Genomic DNA, 17,680 nt, shown 5'->3' with positions numbered 1-17,680 from the left:
CTGGCAAAAGAAAGGGTCTCTTATTAATGCAGAATTTCAAAAGTAATTGAGAAGATAATATTAGGGTAAAATAGTCTCCTTGGGAAACTTAGTAAGAAGATTTCTGATTTATCTAAGATTTTTCCATTTCAGGGGAAAATCTCTTTGATAAGTAAATGAGCCAATGGATAATCTATACAGATTCACATTACTTTAAGGCTTATGTCTTTCTCATCAAGGGACTGTAAATATGCTATTTTATGATTCATTATATGACAAATATAAAACATATCACCAATGTTGCCTAGACAAAAATAGCCCGAATAAAGGTAACATAGAAAAAAATGACAGCAATACCTAAAGCAAACAGAGCACTAGTCTACACCCTAGGAGCTAAGCTTTAAGCTTTCCCTAATGTGAAGGTGTGACCATTAGCTCTTCAGCTAGTGGGAGGCTATGTCCTTATTCTCGCTAATTACAGCCCCAACTTGAGTATTTTCATATGTGTATTTGATAATCTGAGAATTGAGTTCACATGAATTAAAAAAAAATCACTTCCCCATGGATACTCCTATCATAGTCATCTGTAACTCTTCATGAAATGGCTCAGTCAAGCCATCCTGATAAAAGGAAGCACCATATTTACACATCACTTTAATTAGTAGAGTTCAAAGGGCTGTGTAAACATTATCTAATTAAACTTCACAACAATTCAGTGAAGCAAGAAAAGGTTTACCCATTATCCTCATTCACAGAAGAAAGATTTTGAGGTGCTGAGAGGCTAAATGATTTCTTAGTTTCACAATGATGAGTCACAGGTAAGGCTGGGAACAAAACCAGAACTCTAACTCAGATATAAAAGGAACACCATGGAAATGCTTACTCAGGTGGATCACTTCTTCAGCTGGAAGTTGTCCTACTACATAAATAAAGATAATGATTAGAATGGAATTTGTATGAATGTATGCTTCTTTCTGGATTAGAAAAAGTTTCTTCAGCATTATTTGCTTTGTAGACAGTAATATAATGGCTAAAATGCATCCTAGCTAAATACAGCCTACATTAGTAGTACAACTACCTCAGTGTCTTCTCCCAGTTATCCTCCTGTTATTTCTAGAAATCCTCAAGAAGTGTTTACAACCCAGTGAGTCAGTGGCAGTGACCACAGAACATTTCCTGTTCTTTTTCTTTCCTCTGGCTTCTTTGGTTCCTATCTGAACTGATGTGCCTATGATGCCTATCATGAGAATAATATTCATGCCAAGGACAATATCTGAATGCCCTTGTGGTACCAGGATGATGCTAGGTCTCTTACAGGGCTCAGGGCCAATAGGGCCCTGCTCTGTGCCATATTTGATCATCTAGGACTTTGGAATCCTTTTATATTCAGAAATTCATATGATCACTTAAGTAGTTCCATCACCTTCTGCCTTGGACCATATTTCTGCAGAGTCAATGGACCTGGGTCCAAATGTGTGCTTCTCTTTTCTTCCTCCCATCAATCAAACTTTATTCTCTGAGGGCACCTGTAATCCCAGCACTTCAAGAGGCCAAGGTGGGAGGATCGCTAGAGCCCAGTAGTTCAAAACCAGCCTGGGCAACATAGGGAAACCTTGTTGCCACAAAACAATCAAACAAACAAACAAACAAGCAAGCAAACAACGCTGGACATGGTGGTGCATGGCTGTGGTCCCAGCTACTTGGGAGGCTGAGGTGGGAAGATTGCTTAAGCCAGGGTGGGCGGGAGTGGGGGGTGGGTTGAGGCTATAGTGAGCCATGACGGTACCACCAGCCTGGGCAACAAAGTGATATGCTGTCAAAAAAAAAGAAAAAGAAAGAAAAGAAACAGAGAGAGAGAAAAAAGAGAGAAAGAAAAGAAAAGAGAAGAGAAGAAAAGAAAAGAAAAGATAAGACAAGACAAGACAAGAAAAGACAAGGCAAGAAAAGAAAAGAAAAGAAAAAAGAAAAAAAAGAATTTCCTGCAAACAGACACCAGTGCATTTGGGGAATGAGGAGAGCCTGCAGGCCAGTAGGGACAATAGGCATGGGTCTGTATTACCAACTGCCACGTTATTCACTATTAAAGTCGAATGGAATGGGTTTCAAACATTTTAGAACCATTTATTTAAAGGAAAATTGTTTACCAAGCTCCATATGTAAAAGAATCAAAGCAAGGAGAGACGTATTAGTTGAAAAGAGGTGGAGGGGAGCTCTGCTACTAGCCAAATCCCCTTAGGTTCCTCAGAGCTCAACTTGAAAGACCAATTAGTTCAATTTCTTTCTTTTAAAGTTGTACTTCCTGAAGGCCAGATAGTCTAGACAATACTAAGAAATGAGGCCTGATATTTAGAAAGTGAATTACTTTTTTACTATCCCTAGTATTCCCTTCTTATGCAGTTTTAGATTTTCCCTTCTCCTACAACTTTAAGCATTCTAGCAGCAGCTAACGCATTCAGTGCTGATTGACTCAGAAAAGTAATAGAGACAGGAAAGAGAAGTGGAGACCTTACTTCTTAGCTTCAAGATTTCTAAAGCCTAGCACTTTAGAAGAACAGAGAGACTCAAACAAGAAAATGGAAGGGTTGAGTTAGAAAAGTCAGGAGAGTTGGAGAAGTGGTGAAATCTTAGACTTCAGAGGTTCCCAGGGAGATGTTGCTAGTCAATGCTCCCTGGGCTGTGTCTTGGAGAACTGGCAAAATCCCTAGTTTTGGTTTCGGAAATCCAAAAACAAAAATATATTTTTTCTATAGCCTGTGTAGTGGTTGGAAAGGTGGTATGGTCCCAAATAATTAAACAGATGGAAGGATGGCTGAGGCAGATGCCTTAGACACTGTCTTAGCATTTCCTATATACCTAAGGATGACAGGGAAGTAGTAGAGAGATTAAAGCAATTGGACAAAGAGGGGCACTTCTGCAAGTGCATGTGTAGGCAGTTGGACAAGGACCAATCATTTGACGGGAGTTTGGAAACAGAATAGTGAAAACTAAATGCCCCTACCATGTCTTGATACTTACATGAAACCTCTGGAACAACAGAAGAGTCTGCACAGATGAAGTCTGAGTTTCTACTATGTTCAAGTAACTTTCAAAGATTTTAATGAAAAAGTCAATAAAGTTTGAGAGAGGGGTATTTAATGGATGTATACAGATACAATGGTCTGAATAATTGGTTACCAAATTATTGAACTGTTTTAAAAATTAAATCAGATCTACAAATATCAGAATCTAACACATAAATAATTGACTTCAACATATTTAAAGTACTTTGAAAGAAAAATTAAATGGTGCTTTGTTTGTTAAAAGAAAAAAAGTAATGACGTCTCCACATCTGCAAATTAGGCAAACTGCATTTCTTCTTCACCCATCATACAAAATATTGCCCTTGAAATCTTGCTAGACAAATGTTGATATAGAGAATATTAAGCTTAGCAAATCACATGATATACCAAAGTACTATTTTACAATGTATTTTAATATTATTCATGACAAAAATAGTATCCATGACAAAAATACTAGCCATGGCAATTTTAAGTGCTTGTCTAGGTACCTTTGTTCCCCGGCTAAAATCTAAGGCCCAAGTTCAGATTTCAGGTTTTTCAGCTTAATAACTCAATAACCTTGGACAAGTGCCCATGTAATCCTCTCTCTTTCCCTGTGTAATTGGGATAATAGCAGTCCTTCATAAGACTGGATAGAGAAGTAAATGAATACTATATATAAAGTGCTTAGCACATTGCCTGGCATATCAAAAATATCATAGCCAATCCATATTCAGAGTATGCTACAGTTATTCACACATTATTCAGAGGTCTTGCATGTTTCCACTTGCCCTCTGCCATTTCTGCCATGGCCATGAGAAGGTCATATCTGGGCCTATATGCTGGTCTCTGGATAATTATGGAACAGCTACAATGCATCATACAAACCCACATTAGAGCAGAGCCCTGGCAGATTTGCAGACACATAAATAAACTAGTTTAATTATAAACAAATGAATGAATCAATCTGAGATTAGCTGAGCTCAGCCCACTGTGTCAATCCCCCACCAAACCATAGACTTGTGGGTTAGAATAATGATGACTATTGTTTAAGCCACTGAGTTTTGACATGATTTCTTCCACAGCAACAGCATGAAGTAAAAACAAAATTCTTACTATCAGTTATAACTAAAACACTTGAAATACGGGTTATAAATTGATATATATTCTATCAATTGTAATGTGTTACACACGTGCAGTGAATTTGTTTTCCAATAGATCCTAATATCGCCACATGTGATAATATGGAAGGTTTCTTATTACTCCTTCAAATCACTATACATAAGAACTTCTCATTCTTAATCCCAAATAAATCAATTTACTTTTTATTTCTAGAAAATTAAATAACATATTAAGGTATAGAAACAAATAAATAACACAGAAATTAGTTAAAAAAAAGAAATCCATTAATATTAACACTGCTGAAACTCAACCAATAATAAGCACTTCGGAATATTTACCTCAAGTCTTTTTTTAAAGTTTGTACCTAAAAATATTAAAATAATGTAACTATAAATTCATTGCCCTTAAAAATATTAGAATAACAGATATAGATAAAGCATCTCTCAAACTTAATTCCCATTCTTATCTCCTACTAAGCGGATATATATTCTAACACTCTACTTTTTTCTCATTCCTTTGTCTATATTATGCACCCATGAAATATATATATGAAATACTAAGATGTTTTTAAATCATAAGAATGGAATAAGGGAGAAGCACCCACTAGATGTAAGTTCCTTGGAATAGTCTAGTTCTTGGGTTGGAGGGGTTGAGTACATAGATATTCATAATTACTTCATTATGGTGATCATATATTCTGTAAGCTTGCTAATTTATAATTTTAGTAGTTTTTTCATAGATTCCATTAGATTTTCTACGTAGATAATCATGTCTGAAAACAAAGACAGTTTTACTTCCTCCTTCCTAGTCTGTATACATTATATTACTTTTCTTTACTTGATGGTACAGAATAGGACTGCCAATACAATGCTGACAGATGTGGTGGGAAGGAAAATGTTTGTTTTATTTCTGATCTTAGGGGGAAGCATTTATTCTTTCACCATTAAGTATGATGTTAACTGTATGGTTTTCACAGATGCTCTTTTTTTTTTTTTTTTTTTTTTTTGAGACGGAGTCTCGCTCTGTTGGCCAGGCTAAAGTGCAGTGGTGCTATTTTGGTTCACTGCAAGCTCCACCTCCCAGGTTCATGCCATTCTCCTGCCTCAGCTTCCTGAGTAGCTGGGATTACAGGGGCCTGCCACCACACCTGCCTAATTTTTTTTGTATTTTTAGTAGAGACTGGGTTTTACCACACAGATGCTCTCTATCAAGTTGAGAAGTCCCCTTCTATTCCCAGTTTGTTGAGAATTTTTTTTTTTTTTAATCAGGAATGGATGATAGATCTTGTCAAATGTGATTTCTGAGATTATTAACGTATTTTTATTTTTGTTTGTTTCAGTTTGCTACTCAACTTCAAATTATATTTACAGGGTTACAGTAACCAAAACAACATGGTACTGGTATAAAAACAGACACACAGACCAATGGAACAGAATAGAGATCCTAGAAATAAGACAGCACACACACACACATAAATATACATATATATGTATACATACATACACACATATATAGGATTACATTTGGATTGAAATTTTGAAACTAATCAGGTGTAACTGACATACAAAAAGCTGTCCATATTTAATGTAAATAACTTGGTGAGTTGAGAGATAAGTACACACTCTATTCTTCTATTGGTGAATGTTTTAGCTGCTTTCAATTATTTACTATCACCAACAAGCTGTAATAAACATTTCTGAATATACAGGCCAGGTTTTTTTAGACATCTAGAAAAATAATGGAATCTCTAGGTCATATGAAGTGCACATTTTCAGATTTCATAACATTGTCAAATTACCTTCTAGAGGGACTATAATAAAGCATAATTTCGTCAGCAGTGTATGCAAGTATGTGCTTCCCTGGATCCTTGCCAACATTTGATATCATCAAGCTTTTCATTTTTTGCCAATCTGATGTGTGCAAACAGTGTCTCATTTTGTTTTAATTTGCAATTGTCTGATTATTAGTGACACTGAGCAATTTTTATATGTGTATTAGCTATTTAAATGTCCTATAAATTGTTATTTTAAAAGTTAGGTTTTGTATTTTAACCATATTTTAAAACATATTTATATATGCTGGATACTAATTCTTTGTTATGTATAATGCAAATATTTTCCCCAATAAAATGCAAAATTTTAACTCTAACAGGCACTTATTTGTTCTATAGATTTTAGGAATTAGATGTATTTATGTCCAGGTTTTCTGTTTATTTTCACTCACATATTTGTCTGTGTATGTGTGTGTATCTTTTATAAGAAAATCTTACCTGCTCTAAATTTATGACCAAGTTCTATTAAGTTCTCCGATAATTTTATTTTGTTGTTTTAATTTATGTTCTTTATCTCATCTGAAATAGATTTGTATGTATGGGGTAAGGTAATAATTTAATTAGATTTTTTTCCTAAATGGGAAGTCAAATGTTTTAATACTATTGATTGAAGTATTTAGTTTTTCCCCAGTGTTTAATGACACTACCGTATTTACACAGATTCATACATATGAACGTGTGTTTCTGTTTTTTTCCATCCTTTCCCATTAATATATTTGTCTTTTCTTATGTCTATGCTTTAATTTTAATTACCCAGTTCTTTATAATATGATTTGAGGCAGAATAAAGTACTACTGTTCAGAATAATTAACATTTGTTGAGTCAGTCAGCGTTCTAAGTGTTTTACATGCATTATCTCTATTTGACCTTAGAACAATATATGATGTAGATGTTATTATCCCCACTTAGGAGGTAAGGAAACTGAAGAACAGAGAGCTTGAGTAACTTATAACTTAGGTATTAAGCTCACACAACTAGAAAGTGGGAAAGCTAAGAAGCAGAAGGAAAAAAAAGTCATCTTATGCTTTTCCTTCCAATTAATCTTTATTCTTATAAATATGTGGATGCTAATAATAATTACAAGTTGCTAGGCATAATTTTGAACTATTCCAAATAAATCATGACATATGGTCACACTATTTGTAAGATAATGCTTTTGTGGAATAAATCCACTCCTGTGCAAAATCATGAGCCTTTGGATGGTATGGAATTTATTGCTTTATTTGGTAATAATAGCATTCTTATGTGAATAAATTCCCCCATGCAAAAACATGGGCTAGATCTCTACTTGCTCAGACTTTTCCCTTTGATTATATATTTGAAAAGTTCTTTCTATATTCTTGTTTCTGTTTAGTTTTATTCCAATGAATTTTATAGTTTTATTACTACTGTGAGTGGAATATTATTTTCTATTATATTTTCTAATTATATATTATTGATATCTGTAGATACTACCTACATGTGTTATTGTATTCAGCAACCTTCCTGAACTTTCTCATTAGTTCTAATATTTTATCAGTTGATTATCTTGAGTTTTACAGATAAATTATCATACCTTCAAAGAACACCACCTTGTCTCCTCTTACAAGTCTTTGTCTCCTAACTCATGTCTGTCAACTCGTTGTATTAGCCAGGAACACCAATAATACAATGCTGGAAAATACAAGTAATAGTTGTTATCTCTGTCCCACCTTTATATAAATGGGAATAACTCTAGTGTTTTATAACAGATTATATATATTTTCTATTTATTTTCAGTTGATAACCTTTATTAGATTTTAAAAGCACCAGATATTGATAGCTTGAAATGAGATTTAAAAAAAAAAATNTAATAGTTGTTATCTCTGTCCCACCTTTATATAAATGGGAATAACTCTAGTGTTTTATAACAGATTATATATATTTTTCTATTTATTTTCAGTTGATAACCTTTATTAGATTTTTAAAAAGCACCAGATATTGATAGCTTGAAATGAGATTTAAAAAAAAAAAATTGTTTCTTTTTGTTGTTTTTTTTTAAACACAAATGGGTATACACTTTTACTAACTGCTTTTTTTCTGCATTATTGAAGGTTATAAGATTAATATTTTAAAAACTTTGAATTCTTGTTTTGTATTTTTTTCATACACTATGGTTTAAATTTGCTAATATATGTAATAACACTAGAACAAAGGTTTTTAAATTCTCCTGATGTCCTTGTCTTGTTTTGATATGACTATCTTAGTTTTATAAATTGAATGAAATAGTGTTTCTGCTCCTTCTCCTCCTTCTTCACTTCTCATGAATCACATTTTGCAAGACACAAATAATTTATTGTTTGAAGAATCAATACAAATAATCTTGAAACTATCTAGTATTTATGTCTTTAACATAAAGTATTCTGCTTACTATTTTAATTCATTCCATAGTGAGTGCCTTAATAGTTTTTGTACTGTTTGGGCCAAATTTGGTAATATTTTCTAGGCTTTAATATTTAACCTAGAGACCAGAGAGCCAAGGTGGCTGACTAGACAGACAGGAAGAGCTTCTTCCACCAAGAGAGACAAGACCATCAAGTAGGCTGGCATACTCCAAACAGATTTTCAGAAAGAAGGCATTGAGAGTGGACACAGGTAAGATTCAGAGCCGGGGGTTGACAGTGCAGAAAACTGGGAACTCCCAATCCAGTTGCCTAACACCAAGACTCATTCCTGGCCCCAAGTGGCTCCAAGAGAAGGGGTGAATAAAACAGACATAGAGTGGCCCACTCTTGCCACAGACCTTTGGGATCCTAGCTATAGGAGGCCCCACAATCTCCACAGGCAATTGAGTTGCCACAGAGAACTGCCAGGAGAGATGGCAGAGCCAGAACTACAGTCTATCTAGAGCCCAGAGGGTTTGGCATGGGAATGGCTGCAGTGGAGCATGATCATAAGTGCCCATTCCCCAAGGCTCATCATACTCCTCAAGGTGGTTTTATCTTTCCCTGTTCTCTCTGTAAGATGCTAGCTAGTCTAACTCTATTGGTATCACACCTAATTTTAGGCTCCATTGTCAATTGATTGCTCTACAGTTTCAACAATACCTTAGGGGATAAATGGCTCCAATGTCTAATCAATTGTATTCAAGCCTCTTTGTAGGGCAATCCTTGAGGCCAGTCTTTTTTCTAACCCAAAGAGGGTTAGAAAAAATGTTAAATGTATAGCTGATTTATGGTTTAGCTTGCTGCGCTCATGGACTACCAGTCTCCTCCAAATTATCTTATATCAAAATTGTCATTGCTTTTGACAGGGTCCTCAGGCTTGAATGTACCTATGGTCTGTTTCAAATAAAGAAACTTCTCTTAGGAAGAACTATGGAGCTCTCTGTTTTTGCAGGCTACCTGTTTTTCAAAGCAAAACTCTTAGACACTTCTGCAGATCTGTGCCTCAGAGGCAGGTGCAGTGGCCCAGTGCTGCTATAATGATAATCCTGTTACTAGTTCATGCTGGGTGTAGGGGGTGGGCATGAATGGTGGTATCTCCTAGTCTTCCCAGCTTCTGTCTTCTGGAACGAAACCTTTACCCTACCAATGTGCTGAGATGAGGATGAATTAGACCCAACATTATTGGCTTGCAACATGTAACGTATAACTTCTACCCTATGAGTGGGTGCTGGGTGGGAAAATGGAGCGCTAGATTTAGCTGCTTTGTTTAAATAGGAACTTCTGTAACACAGACTTGGGAGATAAACAGTTCTGGCAGCCTGCTCCTTCTGGAGAGATACCAGACTGGAATCTGAGAGAGAGCCTTGTGTTCTTAGATGCAATTGCCTGGAATAAAGTTTTTGTCACGCTGTGCTGGTAGAGGATAGGTGGAAAGAAGTAGTGGGTCATGGTTCAAATGCCACAGACTTACATTTCTCTTACAGAGATTTAGTAGATTTTCTTCAGTAAATGTTTATGCGTTTGCTATATGACCATGATGAATTTCTAAAGTTTTAAAATGATTTTAAAATATTTTTCACAAGTTATGTTTTTTTTTTTTTACTGGGGACTGGGTTCACAGATTGGTTACACCACCATTCTGGAAGTATCTCCCTGTCCATAGTTTTCCTGACTTAATAAGAATATTGTTCTGCACTGATATTTATGTTCGTATTGTCACCCAACTAATTATTTCATTTTTAATGAATGTTTAAATCAAATTTGCTATAATATATATGATGTTAGATGTTTCATATTTTATAAACAAAATTCTAAAAATTTTATATTGATTCAATAAATTTTATGTGTGTATATATATACAGTCATCCCTTGAAACGCATCTGATATTTGTTCTAGAACCCCTTACATATACCAAAATCTTCATATACTCAAGTCCTGCAGTTAGTCCTGAAAAACCCATATATATATAAAGTCAGCCCTTGTTGATTTCACATCCAAGAATACCATATTTTCAATCTTGATTTGGTTAAAAAAAATCTGTATATAAATGGACCTGTGCAGTTCAAAACCATGTTGTTTAAGGGTCAACTGTGTGTGTGTGTATGTGCCTATCTTTTAGCTAACTATCTCATATTTTCTTTATACATTCATCCATCAGTGAATGTCTGAGTTGATTGCATATCTTGGCTATTGTGAATCATGCTGCAAGAGACACAGGATTTCAGTTATCTCTTCAAGACACTGATTTCAATTCCATAGGCTACATACTTACAAGGGTGATTATTAGTTAATATGGTAGTTCTATTTTTAATTTGTTAAGGAACCTCCATACTGTTTCATACTGTTTTCCATGATGGCTTAACCAATTTACATTTAAACTAACAGAACAAGGATTTCTTTTTCCACATCCTTGCTAACATTTGTAACCTTTTTTTTTTTCCATCATAGCCAACCTAACAGAAGTGAGGTAATATCTCATTACAGTTTTGATCTGTATTTCCTTAATTAGTATATACCCAATGGCCATTTGTATGCCTTTTTTAGAGAAATGTCTAGTCAAGTCCTTTGCTCACTAAGAAAATCACATTATGTGTGTGTGTGTGTGTATGTGGACTTGTTGCTAATGAGTTGTATGAATTACTTATATATTTTGGATATTAACCTCTTATCAGATATATGATTTGAAAATCTCTCATTCTGAGTGTCTTCTTTGCTGTGAAGAAGCTTTTTAAGTTGATAAAATCCTGTTTGTCTATTTTCACTTTTGTTGCCTGTGCTTTGGAGGTCATATCCCAAAAATTAATGCCCAAACCAAAGTCCAGAAGCTTTTTCCCAAAGTATATTTATCCATTCAGTTCTGTTAATATTTGCTTTATATTACATGTTTAGGTTCACTAAAGTTTGATACATATATAGTTATAATTGTTATATCCTCTAATTAATGGAATCCCAATTCTTGATATAATTAACAGAATTTTTGACTTAAAGTCTATTTTTTCTGTTACTAAGATAGTCCATTCTGCTCCCTTTTAGGTACAATTTCATGAAACATCTTTCGCCATCATTTCATTTTCAGCCTCTGTGTGTCCTTAAAGATAAACTGAGTCTCCTGCAGACAGAATATAGTTGAACTTATATATTTTTTTATTTATTCATCCACTGTATGTTTTTTGATTGGATTAAGTCAATTATATTTAAAGCAATTTTTATAGGTAAGAACTTACTATTACATTCAAGCTGAGAACCAGTCAAGAATGCAATCCCATTTACAATAGCTACCACATACAAAATACCTAGAAATACATATAAACAAGAGGTGAAAGATCTCCACAAAGAGAATTACAAAATATTGCTGAAAGAAATCAGAGGTGACACAAACAAATGGGAAAACATTCTGTGCTCATGGATTGGAAATATCATTATCATTAAAATGGCCATACTGCCTAAAACAATCTGCAGATTCATTGCTATTCCTATGAAACTACCAAAGTCACCTTTTCACATAATTAGAAAATATATATATATAATCCATATGGAACCAATAAAGAGCCCGAATAGCCAAAGAAATCCTAAGCAAAAAGAACAAAGCCGGAAACATCACATTATCTGATTTCAAACTATACATTACCAACTTCAACCTATACAACCACAGTAACCAAAACAGCATGATGTTGGTACAAAAACAGAGACCAATGGAACAGAATAGAGAACCCAGAAATAAAGCTGCATGCATATAACTATTTGATTATCACAAATAGTTATACGTTTCCCCACTGACAATCATTCAGTTATAACAAATGGTTATAGATGTCCCCATTGACAAAAATAAGCAACGGGGAAAGGACTTCCTATTCCATAAATGTTGCTGAGATAGCCAGCTAGCCATATGCAGAAGAATGAAACTGGCTACCTTTTACCATATCAAAATTAACTCAAGATGGATTAAAGATTTAAATGTAAGGCCTCAAACTATAAGAATCCTAGAAGAAAATCTAGGAAACACCATTCTGAACTTCGGCCTTGGGAAGGAATTTATCACTAAGTCCTCAAAAGCAATTGCAACAAAAATAAACATTGAGGCTGGGTGTGGTGGCTCACACCTGTAATCCCAGCCCTTTGGGAGGTACTAAGGCAGGCATATCAGTTGAGGTCAGGAGTTCAAGACCAGCCTGGCCAACATGGTGAAACCCATCTCTATTAAAAATGTATAAAAATAGCTGGGTGTGGTGGCACGCATCTATAGTCCCAGCTACTCAGGAGGCTGAGAGGAAAGAGATACCATCTTATACCAGACAGAATGGCTGTTATTAAAAAGTCAAAAGACAACAGATGATGGTGAGGCTGGGGGGAAAAGGAACACTTATATACTGTTGGTGGGAATGTAAATTAGTTTAGCCACTGTGGAAAGCAGTTTGGAGATTTCTCAAATAACTTAAAACAGAAACAGAACTACCATTTGACCCAGGAGTTCCATTACTGGGTATTATCCAAAAGGAAACAAATCATTCTAGTAAAAAGACACACACTTATATGTTCATTGCAGCACTCTTCATAGTAGCAGACATGGAATCAACCTAGGTGTCCATAAAGAATGGACTGGATAAAGAAAACATACTACATATACACCATGGAATGGTACACAGCCATAAAAAAAGAATGAAACAATGTAGTTTGCAGCAACATGGATGAAGCTTTAGGCCATTATCTTAAGAGAATTAACTCAAGAACAGGAAGCCAAATACCACATGTTCTTATTTATTAATAAAAGGGGGAGCTAAACATTAGATAATCATGAACATAAAGATGGCAACAGTAGACACTGGGGACTACTAGAAGTGGAAGAGAAGGGGAAATAAGGCCTGAAAAGTAACTATTGGTACTATGCTCACTATCTGAATGATGGAATCATTTCATACTCCAAACCTCAGCACCATACAATACACCCACATAAAAATTCCGGACAGGTATCCCCTGAATCTAAAAGTTGAAATTATTTAAAAAATGAACTTAGTATTTAAAAAAAAAAATTCTTACTGTTTTCTAGTTCCTTTCTTCTTTCTCCATTTTTTGCTGTCTTCCTCTGTAACTAATGATATTTGTAGTATTATGCTTTGATTCCTTTAACTTTTCTATATCTACTTACTACATGGTTTTTTCTTTGTGGTTACCATGAAGCTTACATAAAATATCTTACAGTTACAACTGTGTATTTAAGCTGATAACAGCTTAACTTTAGCTGTATACAAAACCTCCACCACACTTTAACTTCTCCATCCCCCACATTTTATGTTATTGATGTCACAATTTACATCTTTTTATACTGTATACTACCCATTAACTAATTCTTTTTTTTTTTTTTTTTTTTTTTTGGAGATGGAATCTCGCTCTTGTTGCCTAGGCTGGAGTGCAATGGCATGATCTCAGCTCACTGCAACCTCCACCTCCCTGATTCAAGCAATTCTCCTGCCTCAGCCTCCCAAGTAGCTGGGATTACAGGTGCCTGCCACCATGCCTGGCTAATTTTTGTATTCTTAGTAGAGATGGGGTTTCACTATGTTGGCTAGGCTGGTCTCAAACTCCTGACCTCAGGCGATCCACCTGCCTCAGTTTCCCAAAGTGCTGGGATTACAGGCAGGAGCCACCACACCCAGCCCATTAACTAATTCTTGTAGCTACGATTACTTTTACTTTTTAAATACCTTTCTCTTTTAATCTTCATACTGAAGTTAAAAGTGATTTATACACCACTGTTAGAGTATTAGAGTATTTTGAACTTGACTATATGCTTACCTTTACAATGAGTTTTATACTTGTTTTTATGTTCTTAGTATACTTTCATTTCAACTTGAAGAACTCAATTTATCATTTCTTTTAAGGCATGTCTACTGGTGATAAACTCCCTCCGCATTTTTTTTTTTTTTTTGGAGGTGGGGGAGTTTTTTCTTTCTTTTATTGTTTAAGGACAGTTGTGCTGATATATTATACTTAGTTGATAGTTTTGTTTGTTTGTTTTTATTTAGCACTTTGAATATACCATGACACTCTCTTAGCCTGCAAGGTTTGCTGAGAAATCCACTGCTGAGAAATCTTATGGGGGTTCTCTTGTTTAAGACGATTCACTTTTCTTTTGTGGTTTTCAAAATTTTCCTTTTTGCATTTGACATTTGAAAATTATATTTTAATGTGTTTTGGTATAGACCTCTTTTGGTTCAATCTATTTGGAGATTTTTAGGGCTTCATGAAGCTGAATGCCCATTTCCCTCTGCAGATTTGAAAATTTTTCACCCAATATTTCTCTTTATATTTAATTTATTTGGGGTTCTTCAGGATTCATGGATCTTGATATTCATTTCCCTCTGCAGATTTTAGAAGTTGTCTGTTAATATTTCTTTAAATAAGCTTTCTGCCCAAATTTTGTTCTCTGTTCCTTCTAGATCTCCCCAAATGCATTTGTTGGTTTTCTGTATGGCAGTCCTGGTGCCTGGATCTGAAGGCATGGACCTCATCCTGAGTCCATGAACCCTGTCTTGGTACTGGGGTCCACTGAGAAGTCTTGGCACCTGGGTTCACAAGGCAGATCTGGTGCCTGTGACTGGGGGACAGGCCTAGAGTCTAGACATACAGAGGTAAGCAAGGGGCTTGGGTCTATGGGAGCCAGCATGGTGGTGAGGTAGACCTGGGGCCTGAGTCTACATGGGTAGGCCTGGGTCCTGGTCTTCTGGTACTGGCCTCGAGCCTAGGGCCATGGGGTAGCTTGGAGCCTAGGTCGACAGGAGCTAGCATGGTTCTGGGGTGGGCATGAAACCTATGTCAGCATTAGCAAGTCTGAGTTATGGTCCTCTGGTGCTTGCCTGGAGCCTGGGGCCATGGTGGTGGCCTGAAGCCTGATGCTTGTGGGAGGTGGCCAAGCTTTGGGGTTCACTGGGGTGAGGTTGGTGCTGGGATGTGCAGCAAAGTTAGTGGCTCACTTCACTCTCCTTCTTCCATAGAGAGGGAGGTTTGGGGAAGATATGACGTGGGTAATGTAAACATTTCCTTCCTACCCTCTCTAATTTGTCTTTTCTTATTTGTATGTTCCACTGATGTGCTATAACATCTTACTCACATTCCTTAGCTCTTATGAAGATATTTTCTTGCATGGATGTTTGTTCAAATTCATGTTTCTGTGAGGAAGCAAGTACTAGAAACTCCTGTCATGCAATCTTGCAGATGTTGCCCCAAATATAATTATTAATGTTATTTTACAAGTCAGCACTCAGATGAACATATATATTTTGGTGGGGGAGTGGCTCACTTTTGCATCTTCTCTTCTACTACTGCTTACTAGAATCATTCTAAAGGAAATCAGACTTCTGTTTCCTCATATAGCTGGAAATTTCTTCATTGCACCATTCTACTGAGTGACAGTTTAGCTGGGCATAAAATTCTAAATTAATTTTTTTTCCTCAAACTTTTGAAGCTATTACTCTATCATCTTCTAACATCTAAAGCCATCAATAAGTAATTAGGTTTCATTTAGATCTTAGTTTATTTGTAGATATTCTCCTTACCCCTTATAAATTCTAGGATTGTTAATGTTCTGAAATTTTAATATATGTATCTAAAATAATTATTTAATATTTCTCAGAAATAGGTAAATTTTTTCACCTCAGGACTCACATCTTTTAGCTTTGTGAAGTTATCAGTGCTTTCCCTTAAAATGTTATGTCTATATTCATCTTAATAATCTCTAGTATCACCTTCTGAAACTCTTATGTCAGAATTTCTTATGTTCCATATCACAAGCCATGTTTTCTAGATACTTATTTCTCTGTGCTGAATTCTGGGATGAGTTCAGTTTATTACTCCAGAAGATTTATTTTTCTGTTGTGTTCATATTGCTATTTAGTGTTACTTTCAAGTTTTATTTTTTAACTTCAATTATATTTTTCATTTTAAACATTTCTAATTCATTCATTTTCATAATTATCAATTTTATATAACCCCATATTCTTGTTTTATAAACTCTTATTTTTCTCTCATTGCTGTAATCCCTTTTTTAAATCTTCATAATGGCATTAAAAACACTTAAAATCCATTTTGTTTGCACTTGTATGCCTATTTTCCTCACCCTCAGGTTTTCTGTTTGTCAAGTTTGTTGTTTGTCCACGTCTTTGTTAAGTGCCTATGTTGTTATGACCCCTGAGATATGTCATCCTACAGGATCCTGGTCTCTTGCAGTAAGTTTGCAGTGGCCTTAGCCAAGGCTCCAGTAATGGTCTGATACAGAAGAGGCCTTGCAGTCATGGCAGTCAGTCTTCAAATATTCATTTCTAGACTTGTCCTTGCTTAGCTTTAGACTCCCATAACTGTACAAAATTTGCTGCAGGAGCCCCAAGCTATATGGCAGAAGGTGCTGCTATTCCAAGTAGCCAAGAGTAGAAAAAGAGGTGGCATCTTTCCCAGCACCCAACACCCAGCTCCATACAAGTTGTGCAGACATGGCTCTAAGCTATATGCCCAACTTGTGTGGGCATAAAAAATGGTTTTTCCAAGAATTCACCTGGGTCCCATCACCCACCTTGCCTGTGGACTAGCTTCACAGCTTCAGGGTGTTCTGAACTCATTTGTCCCCCATTGCTTTTTATTAAGATTACATCCTTATTCTAGTCTATAGAGACCTCTCTTTCTTGCCTTCTAGAACAACTATGTTTATTAATTTTAAAAATAGTTTACTCTTATGTCTGAGTATGGAACAGATGGAATGGAGTATGTGTCGGTATGTGTTCAATCACTATTATTGACAAGGAAACCATAAAAATAATTTCTTTACATATAATGTCCTATATTATTTACTGTATCATATAATATATGCAGTATGGATGACATGCAATATATATTACAATATGTGCAGATATATTATTTCCCCATATACAGAATCATACACAATGGAATGATAGGTTTTAAAGTTAATAGACTTTAAAAGGAGAATAATTGCCTTTCAATAAATCCAACATTGGCAGTTCTCTCTCTAGCATTTGATCAAATCACAGCTTCTCTGGTTGATACCAGAGGTTGCTGGCTCAGGTTTAGAGGCCATACTGAATGAAAAGTAGATCATATCTTTCAACTCTAGACTCACACACAATGTAGCATGAAACTTGAATTCTCAGAGACATGCAGGAACTAAGACAGTCTGAAGGATGAACATATTTATATTTCCCATCTCGTGTTCAATCCTGAACATAACCTAATTAAGTGGAATGTCAGGTAACATACCCTGCATTATTTAAATTACTATTTCTGGCTCTTTTTTTCAATTTTGC

At 35.4% G+C, this 17,680-nt stretch overlaps 1 protein-coding gene and 1 long non-coding RNA gene across 12 annotated transcripts in view; one reads left to right on the top strand and one right to left on the bottom strand.

Moving 5' to 3' along the window:
• Positions 1 to 17,680, bottom strand: part of MTHFD2L (methylenetetrahydrofolate dehydrogenase (NADP+ dependent) 2 like) — a 181,155-nt gene that overhangs the window by 35,159 nt on the left and 128,316 nt on the right. The window lies entirely within an intron of this gene.
• LOC108515815 (uncharacterized) overlaps positions 1 to 17,680 on the top strand; it is a 47,653-nt gene that overhangs the window by 13,307 nt on the left and 16,666 nt on the right. For 4 of the 5 annotated variants that reach the window (XR_001881636.1, XR_001881638.1, XR_001881634.1 and 1 more), the window contains 2 exons: positions 8,435 to 8,583; positions 14,810 to 15,001. This is a non-coding gene — a long non-coding RNA (uncharacterized LOC108515815). The remainder of the gene's footprint in view (positions 1 to 8,434; positions 8,584 to 14,809; positions 15,002 to 17,680) is intronic. The other variant, XR_001881635.1, reaches the window with a different exon arrangement.

The sequence above is a fragment of the Rhinopithecus bieti genome, unplaced genomic scaffold (assembly GCF_001698545.2).
Source record: "Rhinopithecus bieti isolate Rb0 unplaced genomic scaffold, ASM169854v2 scaffold_35319, whole genome shotgun sequence".
In the NCBI taxonomy this organism is placed as follows: Eukaryota; Metazoa; Chordata; class Mammalia; order Primates; family Cercopithecidae; genus Rhinopithecus; species Rhinopithecus bieti.
This window is presented reverse-complemented; position numbering and strand designations above follow the sequence as displayed.